General features: G+C 42.2%; 1 protein-coding gene across 7 annotated transcripts in view; it reads left to right on the plus strand.

Annotated features, from left to right (window-relative positions):
• ZFX (zinc finger protein X-linked) overlaps positions 1–23,021 on the plus strand; it is a 191,761-nt gene that overhangs the window by 116,960 nt on the left and 51,780 nt on the right. The window contains exon 1 of one of the 7 annotated variants that reach the window (XM_079909705.1): positions 8,952–9,630. The exons of 1 other annotated variant lie outside the window; for it this stretch is intronic. The gene's annotated coding sequence lies outside the window, so the exon portion shown is untranslated. 5 more of the 7 variants (XM_079909709.1, XM_079909711.1, XM_079909710.1 and 2 more) reach the window with 5 other exon arrangements.

Consider the following 23,021-nt stretch of genomic DNA (forward strand, 5'->3'; position numbering starts at 1 on the left):
TCACTGTTGTGGCCTCTCCCATTGCGGAGCACAGGCTCCAGACGCGCAGGCCCAGCGGCCATGGTTCACGGGCCCAGCGGCTCCGCGGCATGTGGGATCTTCCCGGACCGGGGCACGAACCTGTGTCCCCTGCATCGGCAGGCGGACTCTCAACCACTGCGCCACCAGGGAAGCCCTTCTTACTTTTTATTTATATTAAATCATAAAATTCAAATTCACAGTATGTTGCTAGAAATGGCAGCAAGTGTTTGGTAGCTGGGTCAGAGACTTGTATATTGGATTGAACAAGGACCCATGAATTGAAAAGTCATTTCTTCCATTTATTGTCTCCCCCAGCCGCTAAGGGGATGAAGTGTCAGACTCAAATTCTGTAAGGATGAATGTTTCACCTTAGGAGAGGGTCTCACTGGGGGCAGTACCACCAAGGGTATGCTTTGAAAACACATGGGGCTATTTTGGTTGTTACAGTGATTGACAGGAATCCCCTGGCAGGAATCCCCTGGCAGGAATCTCCTGGCAGTTAGAGGGCAGGGGCCAAGAATATCATATGTCCTTCAATGCATGTGACATTCACAGGGATGAATTTTTCTACACCTTACATAATTTTTAAATGTTCCCCAGCCAGTCGTGTGTATGAGAAACCTATTTGTGATTGTCTCAGCCGAAGCCTAACCTCATTTTACATATAAAGTCAAAGTACTTTTTTCTTTTTCTAAAATTTACTTTTAAAAATATGGGATGCTTCCACAAATGCGCATGTCATTCTGGTTCAGGGGCCATGCTAATCTTCTCTGTATAATTCCAATTTTAGTATATCGCTGCTGAAGCGAGCATAACTCAAAAGTATTTTCTGAACAGTTTTAGTATCCTGGAATTTTCCAGGAACGGAACTACTGTGTAAATTGAAAGGAGTGTGTGTTGTTTTGTTTGGAACGTTACCAAGAATGGTTTAATGTTTTAGAAAATCACACCAATGACATCAATGCCATTTATGGGCTGTGCTGGATATCTGCCATTTGCCCTTCGAGATTCACTCCACCCCTCTCTACCTCCCCTGGCCCTGGGAAGGGACTGTATCAACAGATTTCCTAGCCCTCTAGCTTCTGGGTGGGTTCACTCATTGGAAAGCATGGGCAGGAGATCTGGAAGGTAAAAGGAGAGTGAGGTATGCTACTTGAAATGACCGTCAAGAACTAGGTGTTATCTGATCCATGGAAACATAAAGTTGGATGTGACAGCGGTATTCTGTTTGAAAATAATAACGTTATATATACGATTGAGTCCAAGCTAGTCAGAAGGCACAAGTAAACTGCCTGAAGAGGTGTTTTAAACTCCTCCAGTACTTGTTCCTACTGATTAACTTCTCACTTAATCCGCATTTATGGCTTCCTAGAGAGTTCTCTATGACTGGTTAACAGAGAAAAAGCACAGGCCTGGTTTTTGCACAGTTTGCTGGAACCAGATAAAGGCAGAATGTAGCTGCATTCTAGCCTCTATTTTACCACTGAAAAATAGTGGTAAAAGAAAATATTCTAGGGACAAAACTTTGGGCAGTACGTCTTATTGTTCACTTCATGTGGAAGGAGAGATGGCCTCTCTTCTCTCTGGGCATAATATTATTGGGAGATACAATCTGACACAGCCCAGAGTGGCGCTGCTTGTTCTTGTTTTATATGGCAAGAATGCAAGGCCCCGACCACTTTACCTGGCTCATTTCTCAGGGCTGTGTTTGCAGGGAGCTGTCTTGAGGGATGAGGTGATATTTCCCTCTGGGATAAAGAGCAGGCTTGCTGTAAAAGATGTGAATTTCCCAAGGCCAATATCCTGCGGCTGTGATGCAGACATGCACTGTGTCCACCTGGCCCCTCTGCATGGCCCCCTGTTGGACCTGGGGATGTGGGGAACCCACAGAAATATGCTGACGGTGCTCATACTGCTTACTGTGCTGCTGGCACCCAGGAAATAGTAACAGGCTAACTTGTTAGCTTGTAAGTAGGAGAAAATCCCATACCCTGAGAAATATTTGTTACCCACTTTGAGGTTGGTTTTACAAGCCTTTTGCATATTACATGACTTGAACCTGATTTCACATTGAGGGGTGCAACTCAGAGTTCTTGGTCCCTTAAGGAAAAATATTGCCACTTTTATGTTTGAATGCCTTATTTTTTTCTCTATTCAGGCAAAACTCCCCTGGCAGAAGTGTCACTGCATATCTGTTGGAAAAAACAGGTAAATTGTAATGATTTCATGAAACTATTTGACAAAGTTTCATAGCAAACAATACTAAGGACTAGGGGTGGGTAACATTACACGCTCCTATTCCAATTGTCTGTAATTCTATTTTGCCCCTTTCCTTTCCATAGTAAGTTTTAATCTTCTTAGAACTGTCCTTATTTCTCACACTTCTAAATAATGGAATTTCATCATTTAGTCTGAAAAACCACAGGCCCTTCCTAACTGCTGGTGTAAGAAATCCCAGCAACAGAATAAGAAGATGATATTCTGGTTTCTTAAAATGTCCTTGAAAATGTTATTTCTGACAAAGGGGACTTGTAAGCCATCTGGAACTGAGAACTTATGGCTTGTTCTGTGAATGTAACCTTGGCCTTAAAAAGCCTGTTAACTCTTTTTGTTTGTATTATTTAGTAATATGTTTCCCTGGTAATGATATTTAAATCGACATCTCCATGGCGTAAAAGCTATGAATCCCTATGATTTGTCTTTTTAATATTTATTTTGTTTATTTATTTTCCTTATGTTTTTGGCTGCGTCGGGTCTTAGTTGTTGCACACCGGATCTTTTTGTTACCGCACAGTCTCTTCGTTGCAGTGCGCGGTCCTCTCTCTAGTTGTGGCGTGCAGGTTTTCTCTCTCTAGTGGCGAACGGGCTCCAGGGCGCATGGGCTCTATAGTTTGCGACACGCGGGCTCTCCCATTGAGGCGTGCGACCTCAATAGTTGTGGCGTGCGGGCTTAGTTGCCCCGCGGCATGTGGGATCTTAGTTCTCCGGCCAGGGATCGAACCCACGTCCCTTGCGTTGGAAGGCGGATTCTTTACCACTGAACTACCAGGGAAGTCCCTTATGAGTTGTCTTTCATAGCCAAGTGAAATAAAAATTTATGTACACACAAAAACTTGTATGCAAATGTTTATAGCATCTTTATCAAAAACTGGAAACAACCAGATGTCCTTCAACAGGTGATTGGATAAACAAACTGGTACATGCATACAGTGGAACACTAGTCAGTCATAAGAAGGAAAGATCTATTGATTCACTCAATAACATGAATGAATCATTTTTGTAAGCAGTAAAATATGCATAACTTAAGCATGGACGAATCTTAAATGCATTTTGCCAAGCGAAAGGAGCCAGACCCCAAAGACCCAGAAGTATTGTATGATTCTATTCATGTGGCATTTTGAAAAAGACAAGACTAAAGATATGTGTATTCATTTCCTATTGCTGCTATAAAAAATTACCACAAGTTTATCCTCTTACAATTCTGGAGGCCAGAAATCTGAAATCAGTTTAACTAGGCTAAATAAAGTCAAGGTTGGGCTGGTTTCTTCTTGAACCTCTAGGGGAGAATTTATTTTCCATGCCTTTTCTAGCTTCTGGAGGCCACCTGTATTCCTTAGCTTGTGACTCCTTCCTCACATCACTCCAACCTCTTGCTTCCATCCTCATGTCTCGTACTACCTCCTTTGACTTTCTTGCTGCCCTCTTTAAGGACCCTTGTGATTACATTTAGGACCCACCTGGATAATCACATCTGCAAAATCCCCTTTGCCATATGATATAATATTCAACCCTTGTGGGGATTAGGACATGGCTAGCTTTCCATATCACTATTTAGTTTACAACAGGACTAGGAAAGCAGGTCAGTGGTTGCCAGGGATTGGGGGAGAGGGAAGGATTGAGTATGTAATGGGCTGCACAAGGGGTAGTGGATACATGACTCTACAATTGTCAAAACCTGTAGAATGGTACACCACCAAGCATGAACTTTACTGTATGCAAATTTTTAAAAGTCACTTTGGTCGTTAATGGTCTCAGAGTGTGACAAAATAATTTAATTGTGTTCAAAATGTATGACAACTTCACCAAAGAGGGTAGGGGGAAAAGTTGCTAAGAAACTGAAAAACAGTGTTTTCAAGCTCATAGGTACAGAGAACAGACTGGTGGCTCCCAGAGGCGAGGGGTGAGGAGTGGGTGAAATGGGTGAAGAGGGTCAAAAGGTATAAACTTCCAGTTACAAATAAACAAGTCACGGAGATATAATGTACAGCATGGTGACATTTTTTAAAATTTCAAATTCTAGTAATGTATTTTCATCTTTGATTTCTCTTAATTTGCATTTGTTTTATATATTTCCACTTCATTTACATGAATCTTTTTGTTTCATTTTGTGCTTCATTTAATAATAGTTAATACTACTTTATTGCATATTTGAAAGTTGCTAAGAGAGTAGATCTTAAAAGTTCTCATAACAAGAAAAAAATCTGTAACTTTGTATGGTGATGGATGTTAACTAGACTTATTGTGGGAATCATTTTGTAATATATACATATATCGAGTCATTATGTTATATACCTGAAACTAGTATAATGCTCTTTGTCTATTATACCCCAGTACATTAAAAAAAGAAAGAAAGAAAAGAAAGCCTGTGTTTTGGCTAGGTAATGTAAGGCTACCAACAAAAAGAACTGTACATAAATACTGTACTCTAGTTGGTAAATAGGTACAGAAATGTAGGTATGTCTGTATATGTAGGGTGGTATACTTAGATATAGTTCCTGGCTCTGACTGTTGAAATGGCCTAGAAACAGTGGCACCCCAGCAGCAGTAAGCACACCTAACATCCAAATCTTTGTTTCTAAGTACCTTTCTCCCATAAATGGAATCAGGGCTCCTTGACGAAATGGCTAATTCTAGCACTGGGGCAGGAAGATACAAGATGAGTACAGAATATCTTGTGGGAAAAGAGGAAAAGAAAACAATAGGAGCCTACACTTGGCCTTTCTAGACCCCTGCTATGAATCATATGCTGTGATGTATATTCTGACTTTCATACTCTTGCTATAGTGTGTCCTTTCCCTGTAATAAACTGTACATTTGTAAGTTTTGTCATTTTGGGTCCTGTGAGTCTTCTTTAGTAATTGAACCCTGTTTAAGTGCCACTGTTGGTGCAGTTGTATCCATGTATTCAATTTTTGTAAAGGTTGCATGGGCACTGAGGGGGGAAAATGGTATATTGTCTAGTATACATGTTTCTTTCCAGGGAGCTATTAAATAGCAAGACTTATTAATGATATTATTTTTTACTGAAGTATAATTGATTTATAATATTGTGTTAGTTTTAGGTGTATAACAAAGTGATTCAGTTATTTTTTTTCTGATTGTATTCTGTTTTAAGTTATTGCAAGGTATGGAATATGATTCCCTGTGCTATACAGTAAATCCTTGTTGCTTAGCTATTTTATGTAGAGTAGTTTGTATCTGTTAATCTCATACTCCTATTTTGTCCCTCCCTCCCTCCCTCCCCCCTTTGGTAACCATAAGTTTGTTTTCTATGTCTGTGAGTCTGTTTCTGTTTTGTATATAGATTCATTTGTATTATTTTTAGATTCCACATATAAGTGATATCATATAGTATTTGTCTTTTTCTGTCTGACTTACTTCACTGAATACAATATTCTCTAGGTACATCCATGTTGCTGCAAGTGACAATATTTCATTCTTTTTAAGGCTGAGTTATATTCCATTGTCTATAAATACCACATCTTCTTAAGCCAGTTGTCTGTTGGTGGGCACTTGTGTTGTTTCCATGTCTTGTATATTATAAATTGTGCTGCTGTGAACATTGGGGTGCATGTATCTTTTTGACTTAGAGTTTTCATTTTTTCCGGATATATACTCAGGAGTGGGATTGCTGGATCGTATGGTAGCTCTATTTTTAGTTTTTTAAGAAACTCCATACTGTTTTCTGTAGTGACTGCACCAGTCACTACATTCCCACCAACAGTGTAGGAGGGTTCCTTTCTCTCTACACCCTCTCCAGCATTTATTATTTGTAGACTTTTTGATGATGGCCATTCTGACCAGTGTGAGGTGGTACCTCATTGTAGTTTTGATTTGCATTCTCTAATGATTAGCGATGTTGAGCATCTTTTCATGTGCCCATTGGCCATCTCTATGTCTTTTTTGGAGAAACGTCTATTTAGGTCTTCTGCCCATTTTTTGATTGGGTTGTTTTCTTTTTTGATATTGAGATGTATGAGCTGTTTGTATATTTTAGATAGTTACCCCTTGTCAGATGCATCGTTTGCAAATATTTTCTCCCATTCCACAGGTTGCCTTTTCATTTTGTTAATGGTTTCCTTTGCTGTGCTAAAGCTTTTAAGTTTGATTAGGTCCCATTTGTTTATTTTTGCTTTTATTTCTTTTGCCTTGGGAGACAGATTTAAAAAAATACTGCTGTGATTTATGTCAGAGAATGTTTCGCCTATTTTCTCTTCTAGGAGTTTTATGGAGTCATGTCTTATAGGTAGGTCTTTTTTAAAAAAATAAATTTATTTTATTTATTTATTTTTGGCTGTGTTGGGTCTTTGTTGCTGCACGCGGGCTTTCTCTACTTGCAGCGAGTGGGGGCTACTCTTTGTTGTGGTGTGGTATCTTCATAGAATGAATTTGGGAGTGTTCCCTCCTCTGCAATTTTTTGGACTAGTTTAAGAAGGATAGGCATAAGTCATTCTTTGTATGTTTGGTAGAATTCTTCAATGAAGCTGTCTGGTCCTGGACTTTTATTTGCAGGGTATTAATCATATTGTTAAGCGTTTTTCTATCCTTCTACGTATAAATTTCTTTATAAATTTCCATGTCTTTTTTTAACGTCAAACTCTACTAATGTAAGTATTTTCATATCTGATTTCTCTTAATTTGTATTTGTTTTATATGTTTCCCCTCCCTTTACATTAATCTTTTTGTTTCATTTTGTGCTTCATTTAAATAATACAAAATTGAATTTTAATCCAATTTGTGAATCTTAATTTTTAATAAGGGAGTAGATTCCATTTTTATTTATCATGATCACTAATACATTTGTTTTATTATTCATGTCATATTTTTCTATGCTATTTTAATGTTTCCTTATTTTTTATTTGCTTTACGATTTTTAAATTTATTTTTCTCTTTTGAGTGTTTGATTTTATCTTTGTTTCTTTGGAAGGCCTACATATTCCTTTTGATGCTGGTAACTATGACTTTTTTTTTTTAGCCGCACTGTGCAGCTGTGGGATCTTAGTTCCCCGACCAGGGAGTGAACCCCAGCCCTTGGCAGTGAGAGCATGGAGTTCTAACCACTGGACCACCAGGGAGTTCCCTGGCAACTATGACTTTTAAGTTTTTCAAAAGCATTTTGTGGGTCTGTGGAAGGTCATGTACATAGTATTTTATTTTATTTTTATTTATTTTTGGCTGTGTTGGGTCTTTGTGGCTGTGCATGGGGCTTTCTCTAGTTGCGGTGAGTGGGGGCTACTCTTTGTTGTGGTGCACGGGCTACTCATTGTGGTGGCTTCTCTTGTTGCAGAGCATGGGCTCTAGGTGTGCGGGCTTCAGTAGTTGTGGCTCGCGGGGTCTAGAGCGTAAGCTCAGTAGTTGTGACGCACGGGCTTAGATGTTCCGCGGCTTGTGGGATCTTCCCAGACCAGGGCTCGAACCCGTGTCCCCTGCATTGGCAGGTGGATTCTTAACCACTGAGCCACCAGGGAAGCCCCATGGTATTTTAGTAGCAAGAAAGTTGTCCGTTACTGTTAGGGTCACTTCAGAAGGACTCTGGAGGCAACTTAAAGAAGTTCCCACTAGCCACAGTTGGGATAATTTTAACATCAATAAAAATAACTGCATTGGGGAATTCCCTGGCGGTCCAGTGATTAGGACTGCACGCTTTCACTGCTGGGCCCAGGTTCAATCCCTGGTCAGGGAACTAAGATCCTGCAAGCCGCACAACACAGCCCCCCCAAAAAAAAAAAAAATTGCAGTGGGTCGAAACACATTGAATATGTTTGAATCATGAGGTTATAATATTACCAAACAAACTTATTTTTTGCCTAAAAAAAAAAAAAACCTGATTACGGTAGCAGACTTTCAAAATGGTGGGGCAAGGAGGTTGGGAGCTACTCTCCCCAGTGAAATAACCATTTAACTAGTGAAAATTATTCTAAAAACCCAATCATTTATAGTCTCTGGAATTTGTTCTAAGGACATACAGTGAATAGAGAAACATGTATTCAAGAAAATCTACTACAAACCTTATTAGGAACAATGGGAGTCTGTGGCATTTGAGCCAAGAACTGCTTTCCATCCCCAGCTCAGTGTGTTGGAAGCTCTATTCTTGGAAAATACAGTCGGAAAGGTGCGGCCCCGTTTCCTCACAGCTCCCGGTGTAGCGCTATGGTTTCACTCCAGGAAGGGCAGGCCATTACCATCTCTCATCACAGCCAGCTGTGTGTTGCAGAAGGTATATCCAGGCAGGTGCAGGGCAGAGGGGTGGAGCTCTCTCCCCCTGCCCAGCATCCGCTGTAGGACAGAAGTTCTACTACACGTGCGGGAGGCTGTGTAGTACTGGGCCGTGATCACTCCAGCTGGCTCACAGGGCAAAGGTTCCATAGCAGGAGAAGCAAGATGAGAAGAGCACGGGCTACTATCCCTGCCCACTTACCCTCTTATAGAGCAGATGTGTCACTCTGGGAGAAGTGGGCCACCATCCTCCCCTCCCCTCGGCTCAGGTATACTAGTGCACAGGTCCCCTTAGAACTTAGACCTGTGCCTGCCACACAGGGTGTGTTTAATATCTGTTCCGTATTATTGTGAAAGACAATTTGGCAGAGCACGCAAATCTTCGGTTACAATCTTTTTCTCCACAAAGTCTAGCTGTTGCTCCATTTTCTTCTGAAAGCTGAGGTTGCAGAGAAGCCTGAAACCAAACTGGTCTTGTTGCCTTATAGCAGAGTGGTTAAGAGCCCTGGTCAGACTGCCTCGGTTTGTGTCCTGGCTCTTCAACTCACCCTGGATGTGCGACCTTGGGCAAGTTACTCGACCTCTCTAATCCTTACTGTCGTCATCTGTAAAGTGGGGCAGCTCCTAGACCTCCCTGTCGTGGACCCTTTGCATTTGTTAGCCAAACCATCCTTCCTCTCTTTTATTTGTCTATTTTTTTCTCACTCTAATCTGTTAGTTCTGGGACTTCTAATCACAGTGTCCTCAGCCCCTGGCCAAGTATCTTCCTCCCTCCTCTTGGCCACCGCGGTGGATCCAAGGGCAAGCCCAGAACATAAAGACAACCGGTGTCCTTCCGTGGTGAAATCAGAAGAGGGACCCTGCCTTTCTTCCGGGGTAACTGAGCTGGGACAACGTGAGCCCGGAGCTGCGTGTGCCGCTCTGGGGGAAGCCTGCCTGCTCCCACGCGGAGTGAGAGAGCTGAGGCAGCTGGAGAGCACAGGGATCCTGACAAGATCGTCCGAGTTTCTGAATCCAGTCCACTTAAAGGCCAGCACCGCCACTTTACTGGAATGCTCTGAGGGTTAAGTGAGAGCGTTCACGGAAAGCACCAAGTGGTGTGTGGAACTCAAGGTAAGCCCTCAATTAATGATGACTTGTTTTCTCCTGCCGTAACGATCACAGGGTGTCTTCCCCTTGTTAAAAGTTGTTGCCAAATGTGTCTGTGTGTAGGTAGTTCATCTTCCCTGAAGTGTGGCAAGTTCTTGCGGTCTGCAGATACAGGTCTTCCTCAAGCTTAGGAAGACCATTTTCTCGAAGATCTTTCATTGCGTGTCTTGGCTGGGAACAGCGAGTACCTGGGTGCTGGCGCTCCCTCTCTGTTCTCCGTATCGATCGATCTCTCGCTCGTCGTTCTCTCCTCCACCTCTGCCTGATGAGTTCCTGGGGGCGTGCACGTGGGTGACAGTGTTAATCCCAAGAGCGCTTGACTCCTTCCTTGTTCTACCCCCAACCCTCCTGGGCCACAGAAGGCCTGGGAGGACGAAGCCCCTGGCTGCCATGAGGCAGCCCCTTTATCCGGAGGGGTCCCCGGGGAGATGGGCTTCGGCCATTTCCCGGGCCAGGGCTTCTCTGTCTTTCTAGCAGCAGTGCTGGCAGGTACCTGCCATACACGACTTCTCAGTGACAGACTTCAGGCAGAGTCGGGGGAGGAGCGGCAGCTCTGCAGGATCCCACAGACCACTGCTGCACAGGCCTAGCCTGGGCGCTCAGAGGAAATGCAGAATCTCAGGCCCCATTCAGGACCCACTGCATCACAAGGAGGTTTCTCACAACATCCCCAGGCGATTTGGTGCCCATTAACCTTTGAGAAGCTCTGCTCCAGAGCACAGGCCACTTTAACCCTTTTGTTCATGATCCTTTTGTTTTTGTTTTTTTGGTCTACTCACAAAGTCATTCTTTACAGCAAGAACCTTCCCGGACTTTATCACCAGACCAGATCACATCATGTTCTCTTTATTGCTTACTTCATCTTCATGTGAATTTTCCCTTAATGTAATGTTATTATCATAAAGTGGGGGCTCCAGTGCCAGGGACTAGGAGTCTTATATGCACGGTCCACACTTCACTGAAACTTTAACTTTACTAGGTCAGATTCCTGCTGTGTCCTTGGCTCGCCTCACCTTTTGGAGAATTACGAAACTTTCCACATTTCTGCCAGATGCTTCTTCCTGTTTTGTTCTCAATTTGGGCTGTTTGTTTCTATTTGCTTGATGTCTGTATGCAAAAACAATCAAAAAACATTTGTGGTTCATGTAAACACAGAGCACAATTCAAATTTGTTCCATATGAGATTCTCTGAAGAAGAATTCTTATGTCCGTAGTTGGTGAGAATATTTTTGCTTTAAACTTAAGGTTGAATGATCGTTTCTTTTAGCATATTTATTTAATGTATTTTGGGGTGAAAAGTAATTATGTCATTAAAAAGGAGTCTTTGTTCAAAATGTGGAAGGTTTTTCAAGAGCTGCTTTAACAAATGTTGCTAGCTGAAAGGTCATTCTGTAAGATAGTTATGTTCTTGGCAAAAATTTAAAAGCATGAGCACATCAACAGTTGGCGAAGGAATGGGGAACTGGGAATTCTCTTCTGCTGGAGGGAATGTATATTAGTACAGTCATTTTGGAAAGTAATATTGAAAATGTACCATATCCAGCAATTTTACTTCTTTATACTCCAAGAGAAACTCTTATAAATGTGGGCAAAGAGGCACTTACCAGGATATACTAGTATTTCTTAAAGTACTGTTGGTGTGTGGGCTTGGTTAAATTGCAGATTCCTCAGCCCTATACTGTACCTACTAAAACCCAGAATTTCTAGGAATTGAGGCCCAGGAATTTTCACCTTTAGCAAGGTGTTGTTCCCTTCCAAAATTGAAAAACATTGCTGTTTTCATAATGTTGTTCTAATTTTATTTATTTTATTGCTTAATTATGCTGTTTTGAAAATAAGTGGTGTTATATGGTCCACAGAAAAGTGAGAAAGGAAGCAACTAATATCTGTAATGCTTGCCTTACTCCAAAGATTCTTTGAAATTTGAAGATAATTTTTGCTTTGTATGTTTATTTGTGTTTGTGTTTTAAACTTACTATGGAAAATTTCAAATATATACACAAAGAGAAGAATGCATCAAGCCCCCATGTGCCCATCCTACAGCGTCAACAACTGTCTGCTCAAGGGCAATCTTCTTTCATTCATATCCCCCACCCACTTAACCCTCAACCTCTTTCCCGCCCCCAGCCTCCCAGATTAGCTTGAAGGCCATCTATGGTAGTGTATCATTTTATCTGTAAATATTTTGATAATATATCTCTAAAAGATAAGGGCTCAAAGATATAATCACACCATCTTCACACTTATACCAGATTAACAATAATTTGTTTATATCAGCGTTTATCCAGTTAGTGTTGATAGCAATCCAGTCAGTGTTCACATTTTTCTGATTGTCTCATTTTTTTTATACTTATTTGTTTGACTCAAGTTTAAAATAGAGTTCATATACTTCAATTGATTGATATATTTTTTATGTCTTTTCTCATCTGTTGGTTTTCCCTCCAATGTTTTTTTCCTTATAATTTATTTGTTGAAGAAAGAAGATCCCATAGTGTTTCCCACCATCTAGATTTTGTCGATTACATTTCCTGTTGTTTCATTGGTAAGTTTCTCTGTCCTTACATTTCCTGTAAATTGGCAAAGAGCTAGGGGGTTGATCAGGTTCAGGTTTGATTTTTTTGGCCAGTACATTGTGTACTTCAATTATGAGGCATATGTCTGGTTGTCACTCTGGTTAGCAGCTATTGATGATTGTTGCTTAGATCCGTTGATTTATTAGCGGTTGCAAAATGGTGATATTCTAATTCTATCAAACCTTCTTCATGTATTAGTAGGAATACTTCTATTAAAAGAATATTCCTTTCATCAACTATTTGTTTAACCTGAGGTATAGTTCATACAGGATAAGTACTACTTGATCTTTCCCTTTACTAGTTTTCAAAATAATGGTTGGTTCTCTAGTATTCTCCAAAGGTGATCATTTTTTAGATATCAAGATATAATGCGGGGAGGTAGGGAGGTGGGAGGGGGGACAAAAAAAAAGATATAAGGCACATGCTATAAAAGTCACCCTTTTAAAGTATATGATTCACTAGTTTCTTATATACTCACAAAGCCGTGCAACCATCACCACTAGTTGATCATTTTTATTTACTTATTTTTAAATTTTTATTATAGTTTTAAAATATTTATTTATTTAGGCTGCTCCAGGTCTTAGTTGTGGCACGCGGGATCTTTGTTGCCGCAGGAAGGATCTTTAGTTGCAGCCTTGCATGCGGGATCTAGTTCCCCAACCAGGAATCAAACCTGGGCCCCCTGCACTGGGAGCGCAGAGTCTTATCCACTGCGCCAGCAGGGAAGTCCCTAGTTGATCATTTTTGTTTTTTTTCTTTGTTTGTTTGTTTTGTTGTTTTTTTTTTTGCGGTACGCGGGTCTCTCAGTGTTGTGGCCTCTCCCGTTGCGGAGCACAGGCTCCGGACGCGCAGGCTCCGGACGCGCAGGCTCAGCGGCCATGGCTCACGGGCCCAGCCGCTCCGCGGCATGTGGGATCTTCCTGGACCGGGGCATGAACCCACGTCCCCTGCATCGGCAGGCCGACTCTCAACCACTGCGCCACCAGGGAAGCCCCCTAGTTGATCATTTTTAAAAGCCTCATTATAAACTCAGGAGCATACTTAATGTGTTTTGATCCATAGCAATTATTCTTTTAACATTCAAATTTTTTCATCTTTAGCCGACTGGAGCCTCTTTAAACTGGCTCCTGAGACCTTTTGACACTTTTTTTTTTCTTTCTGTTATGAGGAGATATTCCTGGTTCATCTTGTACTTTTCTGCTCCAGCCCAGGAATCACAGGAACCCTGATTCCTTTAGTGGAAAATTGTATATAGAGGTCCCAATCTGGGTGCCTGTGGTGCTCATTATTACTGGTTATTCTAGACCTCATATATTGATTTTCACCTCTTTAGTGGAGCTAATTTGTTTGCTGTGTCCTGTGATTTATAATCCATGAAGTAGAATTTAGCTATTGGTGATTTTCAGGAATTAAACAATGTCTTATTCAACTGATGATTCGTGTGAAAACTACTGTTCAAAAACCACCTAATTGTCAGTCATTGTTTATTTTAAAATTATTTCCCTTGGGGAGTGTGTGTGTGGTTTAAAGACTCAGAGTAAAAATTCTTACTTGGCATTAATTATAGTCAGCTGAATTCCAACATGATGCAACTTGCTCATGTTAAGATAAGTATCAAGTACCAGATAAATGGTAAATTTTTATAGGGCATGCTTAGTTCAATAAAACTATGGTCTCTCTAGGGGAAAGTAAATATTTTTTTAACCTTTGGGATATAATGTAATGAATTACCACAACTTTATTCAAGAAGGTCTATATTTCTCATAAGCTAATAATTTATTGTTTCTTATTTGGATTTCCATCAGTCAGTGATGAGGAATGAAAAGCAACAGCTTCTTTTATTCTTTTTTAACAGCTTCTTTTCTGAATAATCTTTTTCTGGAAAAATGATTGAAAGGCCTTGTATTATTCCTGGCTCAAGGACCTATAAACATGTTAGGGATTTTTAGTTAAGTTATTAAAACACTGTCAAAACCTTGAGTAGTTGCTTTTAACTATCTAATATACATTAACAGCTCTGAAGGAACAAATAAATTTTAGCACATAACCAAAATCCCTTTCGCTGCTTTGAAACCATCTATTTTGTATTCACAGCATATGCCTTTGAAATGTTCTGCTCTCAATCTCCCTAAATAAAATTTCACTTTATTGTGTGTTTATTTAGGTGAGAAAATGAAAGCACTTAAGAATGTTTGTATTCAGCCATACACAGCCTCCTTATCCTGAGTTCCCCAAGGGCAAGCACCACATCTTTTTACTCCCTCTGCTCAGAATTCTCTAGGTCCCTAATACTAAAACAAGAGAAGTATCAATGCAAGAGAGGCTGCAGTAGGTCCTTTAAGTGCAAGGTGTCAGGGGCTTAATCACTTAGTGCTTGATTACCAAATGCTTTCAGTGATTTTAGGTCTCTTCAAGGTCCTACTGTGAATATTTTCACAACCTATATTGTGTTTTATTACATCGAACAATTCCTGATCTCTGCTGTTCACACTTCCTTTGAGCCTTCACTTCTATCACACAAGAATTTTATATTAAATGTAATTCCAGTAAAATGATTTTTATCATACACTGTTTTTTACAGCCTTCCATAAATGGATTTGAAGTACAAATTATTTTCCCTTTTATAAAACGCAAAAAAAAAGTATAGCTGACCTCATCTGTACAGTCATCTATAGAATAATCTTTGTTGGACTCCAGTAATGGTTTATTTAATATAATTAATAGAACTAGGCCATCCTTTCCTTTTTTCCCATCAAAGTTAAGTCTCTTTATGGATGAAAAGTAATGGCAAAAGGCTCTTTAAAAGTATCGATACCTAAACTACTTCTGGTTTTGTAAATTGAGCAAACATCTTTTTTGTTTATGTTCCTTGACACTTTTTTCTTAAGTGCTAGTGGACTTAGAAGTATTTGATGGTAATTATGGAAGAACTAACAAGAATGCAGAAGTATTTGATGGTAATTATGGAAGACCTAACAAGAATGCTGACATTAGGTTGTGTTCATGTTGCTTACAGTTACATGGTTGATGAGACCCCGTCCTTGACATGCCATAGCATTAAAAGGAAGCCCTTGCAAAGTACTTAAACGCTGGTTATCAATATTTTGAAATCACATTAGTGTAGGTATACAAGCTATTTCTTTTTTTTTACTTGAAAAAATATTAGTTTTATTTACCTTTCTGTGAATAGTCTATATCACAGCCCAGTGGAATTTTCTATAAATGATGAAGACATGTTATTTATCATTTAATTGCTTGAAAAAAATCAAGGTTAAAGCCTTGAGAGGAAATTTACCATCAAGTACTTTCTCAGAGATTACTTCTTTTTTACTACATTTAAAAATTTATTTATTTATGGCTGCATTGGGTCTTCGTTGTTGTGCGCGGGCTTCTTCTAGTTGCGGCGAGCGGGGGCTACTCTTCATTGCGGTGCGCGGGCTTCTCATTGCGGTGGCTTCTCTTGTTGCGGAGCACGGGCTCTAGGCGCGCGGGCTTCAGTAGTTGTGCCTCGCGGGCTTTAGAGCGCAGGCTCAGTAGTGGTGGCGCACGGGCTTAGTTGCTTCGAGGCATGTGTGATCTTCCCGGACCAGTGTTCAAACCCGTGTCCCCTGCATTGGCAGGCGGATTCTTAACCACTGGACCACCAGGGAAGTCCCTCAGAGATAATTTCTTACTGTACCTTTGCTTTTCCTTTTTGAAAGCAATTTTATAATTGTAAGAGGTCTGAGGGAAAGGACAACTCGCATTCTGGGAGTTTTAAAAAAGTTATGACAGGAAACTAAAATACAAGGCCTCTGTATTTGAAGAGATTTCACACCAATATGCTATTTGCCTTATAACTTTTGTTTTATTTACTCTTTAGAAGTATACTTACCGGACTCCCCTGGTGGTCCAGTGGTTAAGACTCCGAGCTTCCAATGCAGGGGGTGTGGGTTTGATCCCTGATGGGGGAACTAAGATCCCACATGCCGCGCAGTGCGGCCAAAGAATTAAACAAAAAAGAAATATCTTTATCTAACATTTAGTGAATTAAACGAAGAAATAAAGCATATCAGATTCGGATTAATGTAAAGGCTACATCATTTAACGTTTAACTAGTAAGTTTTAAACATAATTTGGGTTCCAAGTTCAGTATGGAAAGAGCATAAAAATTTCGGTAACGAAAATGCAAAATACACATTTTTGGGGTTGATAAATGTTTTATTTACTCAAATACATGTTTTTCTTTCTCTCCTAAGTCTTTTTAAACTTTGAAAGACTTAAATAGTTTGTAAAAAACACCCAAATCCCAATTCTGCTCCTCCCTCTGTATTTATTAAAGAATGTGAAAATTTCATTATTTATGAAACAATCACACAAGACATATTTCATAGACTCTCCTACTTTGAAACACGGTTATAGAGAAAATATACACTAAAAATTCGTGTTCATTGCAATGTGCGAAACCAGTTTCAAAACGTAACCCTTATTTTTTCCGCCGTAAACTAATAAAATCAATTAGGTTCTCTGATTGAACGCTTATTTAGAAAAAAAATTAAACGGTTTGGTAGGTGCTCTAGGATAACCCTTCTCCCCCTCCTTTTGCCCACGCACCCATTTAGACTGGCAAGCCTATTTTCATTTTATTTCAAAGATTTTTTTTTTTTTAAGCGAAGGCAGGGGACGGCGGGGGTTGCTAAATTTATCTTCTTCTCCAGCCACGGGGATGAAGAAAACACATTTACTGCGGGCGGGGGTCTGAGGGCCTGCAAACAACTCGAGCAGGCGCCTCGGCCAGGACTGGCGCGGAGAGGCGGTAGGTCTCCGGGGAGGGCCCGGGGGGCGGCCGCGGCCCACGGGAGATGGTGGGGGGCGGCCGGGCCGGGTGCGGGCCGCCTGCCTCTCTGCGGGGTCGGCGGACCACGGCCCCGCGCGGGCTTTACGGCCGAGGCGGCGGCAGCGGCGCGTGTGTAGCGGCGGCGGCGGCGGGCGGGAGCGCGGAGGAGGTGGAAAGAAGGGGGGCGCTGTCACGGAAACTCCGGCCGCCGGAGACCCCGCCGCAGCGAGGCCACTGGGCTCCCCGGTTGCAGGGCGTGAGCACGCCGACCGGAGCACCAGGGAGACACACCGGGCGAAGGAGGGGGCCTATGTACCCTTCCGCATTTTCCTGGGTCTCTCTCCCGGGCGGTGACGTGACGTGCTGACGGCGGGCCCGTGCCGGGGAGCTGGGCCGCTTTTTGTCAGCTCCGAGCTCGGCCCCTCCTCCCTCCCTCCGCCCGCCCCACCAGCCGGAGCCCGGCCCAGTGCTCCAGAGAAAGGCCGGCCTGCAGCACCCGCCACCGTCGCCGACCGCCCGCACGCCCGTCCGGTGAGTTCCGGGCGCCGCCGCGGCCGCGGGGCCTAGCGCGCGCGCAGGGGCCTGGTCCCGGCCTGGTCGGCGGCCCGCGTGGCGCCCTTCCGCGCTAGGCCGGGCGGTGTGGCGCGCGGCGCCGAGCAGGCCCCAAGGAGGCCGCAGTTAGGCCCGGGGAGGAGCCCGGCTGCCCCGAGCGGCGGCGAAGCCGCGCTCCGCAAACGGGCGGGGGTTGGGGGAGGGTCGGCCGGTGGCCCGGGACGCGGCCGAGGGGCCCCGGGTCGGTGCCGCGGCCGGCCCGGGGCACTGCGCGGGGGCGAGGCCTGGCAAGGAGGCGAAGGCTGCAGGCGTGAGGTGAAGGCCGCAGGCCGGCCGGGCCGATTTTCGCTATGTAAATATCGGTGAGGGGGGGAGGGACGGGGGACAAGATGGCGGCGGCTCGGCGCCTGCTGCAGGGGACGATTGAGGGGGTTGCTGGGAGGGGGAGCCGCCATCTTGAAGGCGGCGTCTGAAGAGAAAATTCCGCTACAGCCCGTAAGGGGGGGTCGGAGAGCGGGCGGCGGCGGTGGCGGCGGCTCCGGTGACGGGTCCCGGAGGCCCGGCACGGCAGCGTGTGCGCGCGGAGGGGCGTGCTCGCTCCCCACAGCGGCCATTGCCCTCGCCGCCATGAAGTGCGCTCGGGCTGTAGGCGCTCGGCGGCAGCGCCACCTTCCTGCCCTGCCTACCGCAGCACCCGTGACTAGCTGCTGCTTCCGCTGCATTTTAGTCGAGCTGCCGCAGGCGGCCTTCGTCGGCTCTCAGGCGCTGGGGCAATCTCGTTACTCAGCGTCCCCGGCCCCGCGCCTTTCCCCCGTGCTTGTTACAGGTCACTTGAGGGTCCGCCGAGGCATGTGGACTCACCACGGCAAGTGGGACCCCAAGACATTTTATTTTTACCTCAGCAAAGTCACACGTGAATTAGAGTGCTTTAGATGCGGTTGTTTTGCAACAGCCACTGCCTTTTCGAGTAAAGAAAGAAAGAAAAATTTTTAAATGGATAGGAAAGAAGTTCTCACTCTTTCACGTAGTAAGGGGAAAAGTGCAAATTGCACAGCACGGAAACGGAGAAGTAAAAATTTTACGGAGTCGTTTGAATTTCATTAATTTGGAAACAACTTTCTAGAAGAGGTGCATTTAAGCTATTAGCGATCTGTTGGTAGTATTTACTTTTTTTCAGGAGTAAGAAAAGGGCAGAAGGTTTTATTTTCTTATTGAAGGACAGCGTAATGTGATGCAGTATTTATTGTTCCTGTACCTGGTATGGTATTTAGTTTCTCTATTTGATTTGAAAAATTCTAAGGTGGAATTCCACTCCTTAAAGTAGTTTTGATTGCATACTACACTACTCTGAAGTCGGTGCTAGGTGCTACGAAAGATCAAAAGGTTCTTGTAATGCAGACGGTGGCTCCAAGAAGTTCGTTGTTCAGAGGCAGATGAGATGAGGTGAAATGCACTGAAGTGCTGCCGGGAAGGTACAGCCAATTATTGGGGTTTCAGAGGAAAACGAGGTTAGGTGACATTTCGAGAAGGTTACTGAAGGATGGGCAGGACTTTATTAGACTGAGGTGGAGGTGGGGAAAGGGCATTTCAAGGGTGAAGCTTCTTCAGAAAACAGCAAGTATGTGTACTTTGGCTGGAGTAGACGGTGTAGGTAGGGGAGTGGTGGCTAAATAAGGTGGATGGAGCTTGCTTTCCAGGTGGAGGGGCTTATACTCAATGGGGGAGGCCAGGGAGCCCTCAAGTAGTAGAGTGATGACACACCTGAGCCCGGCTTTATAGTCACTTAGCCCTTCCGTTGGCCTAGGAAGTTTCAAAGTTGAGAGATAGAGTAACAACCAGTGTTTCACTGCAGGAATGATTATCAAGAATGTGCAGAAGTTCAGACAATTTTGCTACTTTTTCAACAATCCATATCTAGTAGGCAGCTGCTCCTTTTTTCTGTCCTAATTTCTCACTCCAAGTAACTTTTTGCTCAAGAGTTATTATAATCTCTGTAGTCAACAAATGGGGAGGGGTTTCTAGCTTTTCATTTACCGTGGTTGAAAATTACAGGACGAGTGCTGTGGGTTACTTCACGAAAATGAGGAATGAGCCTGTAAGTATCTCCATGGTAATTTTTAAACAAGTCAGTTTTGAAAAGTAGAAGAGCGATGATTAAGAAGGCAGCAGCCTTCAGGTGGTCTTTTTGGAATCCCTGTTTTTCCATGTGGTAAGAGGAACCACCTTTTTGATTAAGAGGGTAATAACTAAGGCTGTTTACTAAGCTAAGCCTTCTCATGTTTTGATTAATATTTGAACTATTCTCGATGCACATTTTGGGAATGTGTTTCCTAGAATTTTATGATACGTAAGTTTATAGGTAGCATAAGTATTCACCAGAAAGTTGTTTCAGTTTTTCTATTTTTCCTAAACTGCAACAGGTCAGAGCAGTGATTGCTCCGTGAGGGGAAGGGAATGAACTGAATATTCTCATGTTTATCTTAAAGGGCTATGGTTTAGAAAAGTTTGAGACACAGTGCGTTCTAGGAGACTGACTAGAAGCAAGTTGCTAAAGCACTCTGTGGTCCTTGAGATGGTAAAGGTAAACGTAAACTTGAAAGAACCAGTTGCTTTATGTCTTGACAGGTGGGAAAGACATAGAATTCTAAAAGAGAATCGTATTGCTGCACACGCAGTGCAGCGGCAGTACATGTTCCAGTACAGCAAGAGTGGATGATTAAGATTAAGAGTTGGACTTCAGTCGTATAGTTAAGACAGGAGTGTATGGTTTGGAAGGATTTCTGTCGGAAACAGTTAAAGTGCTTTTTGCCTGAAAGGGTGGTCTGGAAAACTGGTGGAACAACAACTGTCTTGGATAAATGAGGTGTTGGTTTTTAACTTGTGTATCTTTCAGATAGATGCAAGTTTCCTTTTTTAAAAACATGCTCACAATGCATTGAAGAAAAACTTTTTTCCATATTGCTTTTTGTAAATGCTTCCTCTCTCAACCTACCTGGACTTGTATCGCCACTTATGACCTTGTTTGTACTATTTGTGTTTATGCACACTGGCAATTCCAAACTTTTTCTTTTTTACTCTTAAACTCCTCAACCTGTCCTTGAAACCCCTCAGCCTCAGCAGAGATTACCTAATCTTTTACTTAAGTCAGAAAGATAGACAGCCATCTGATCTAAGCAATTGAATTTCCTTCCTTCCACTTCATATTCTTCCTTTGTCTCTCCCTAGGCTGTCCTCCTGTTCTTCACTTGTGGGAAGAATTGGCCTCCTTCAGGCCCAGATGCTCTGCCTGTGGGATCCACTGGTCCCAAAGGATGGAGCTCTGTCAGTGTGATTCTGCCACTTGCATCATTGCCCTCTAACTCTGCTGATGCCTTTTCCTCTCCTTATAAACATTCCTAGGTTTGCTCATCTTACAAAAACCTCAGCTGTCTTATCTCTCCTTTCACCAGCGTTTTCATTTCTTTTCATTCCACTTTTCCTAGATCCGCTGTTTCCCAAATTGGGAGACTGCTACAGCATGTCAGCAGGTGTGTTATATAAAAGTGTTCTTTGTTTCAGAAACTCTATACTTTCTCTGCCTTCTGTTATGGGATTTTCCTCAAGGTCAGTTGTCTATCCTGTTCTCTTGAATCTTCTTGCATGGTTTTGGTGCCCTTTACCATGCCCATCCTCTCTAGTTTCTCTAGCATTGCCTACTGACCACCTCCTTTCAGGTGTCTTACTGTCTCAACATGGCTGAAACCAAATTTATCTGGAACATAGTAGATGCCCAGTACTATTTATTGGGAAAAAAACTTTTTTTTTAAACGCAGAGCCCCTAAAACAGCTCCTGCTTCTAGCTTTCTTTCTGTTTATGGCACCATCATTTTTCCAGGCTCATTCTTCTGTCTCATATAACAATGTAGGTATGTTTTAATATAGCATTTAACCTTTTATATTTTAGCTGTGTATTTGTATTTTTGTTATCTTTTCTAAACTCTGGATGTAGAGACAGGTTCTCATTTATCCTTGTCCCAGAGCATTACCTGGTACATGGTAATGACAGTAATCTAAAAGCAATTCTCTCAATTTTGGGGTGCAGAGAATTTTGTGTAGTTGAATCGTTTTCAACTATTCAAGCATCTGTCTAGTCACTGTATCCTTTGAGCAAGGGGTGTGTGTAGTAAGGCATATGCCACATAAGCTGAGTAGACCCTGCCCCCAGCGCTTAAGCTTGGGGTTAATATGGCCAGTGTATACTTAGTCCTGTCAAATTAGTTTTCCAAAGAACTTTTTATAAAATCCAGGAATCTTGTAACTATATTTTACTCAAAGGGAGGTGACATTTTAAGGAAGCTACGTGGCCTTGAAGAATACAGCCATTAGGATTGAAAAAATATTTAAAATTATGAAATATTTCAGAATTACTGAAAAGCAGGTATCGCCCAGATTTAACAGATATTAATATTTTATTACATATTTGCTTCATAACTTTTTGTGTATTTAAAGAAAGAAAACCTCACAGATTGAAGAGTGCCTCCCTATCCCATTCCTGTCTTTTCTTTGCCAGAAATGACCACTGTCCTAATATGTATGTACCACAAACAATGTCAAGTACTGCTTTATGTGTTTTAACTTTACATAAATGGTATCATACTGTGTTTATCATTTTATATATATATTTTTTCACTTAGCAATGTGTTTTTGAGATTTATTTATGTTGTATGTAGATCTAGTTTAGTGGTTCTCAAGAGTGTGCTCCAGGAATTCCCAGGGATCCCTGATATTCTTCCAGCCTCATTCTTTTGTACACTGCACAAGTACTGTACAGAGCCTCCACGAAATGTGATGTCATGATAGATTGAACACAGACGCAGTTACAGGAATCCAGCTGTCCTCTATTAAGCCTGTCCTTGAAGAGATTTGCAGAAATGTAAAACAGTGCTACTCCTTTCACAATTTTTTGTTTTGAAAAATAGTTATTTTAAAATGTTCATGTTTATATACAGTGGGTTTATTTTTTATGAATACTTTTAAGGTGTCTCAGATTTAATTTCTAATATAAACATCTCTAGATAGAACCCACATAAACAAAAACTCTTTGAGGTCCTCAATTTTTGAGTGTAAAGAGGTCCTAAGTCCAAGAAGTTTGAAAACTACTGATCTGGTTCATTCATTTTACTTGTATTTTAATGTATAAATATACTGTGGTTTATTTATCTATTCTTAGGGAGGGGCCATTAGGTTGTTAGCAGTTTTCTGCAATTTCAGACAGTGTTGTTGTGAGCATCCTTATATGGGGTTCTTCTCTCTTGGGATTATAGAAGTAGAGTCGCTACATTCAAGAGTCTGTGCATTTGTCAACTTTACTGGGAATTGCCAAATGTCAAATTGTGTTCCATTCGACACGCCCATCAGCTGTGTATGAGCCTCTG

Source organism: Stenella coeruleoalba, assembly GCF_951394435.1.
Source record: "Stenella coeruleoalba genome assembly, chromosome: X".
In the NCBI taxonomy this organism is placed as follows: Eukaryota; Metazoa; Chordata; class Mammalia; order Artiodactyla; family Delphinidae; genus Stenella; species Stenella coeruleoalba.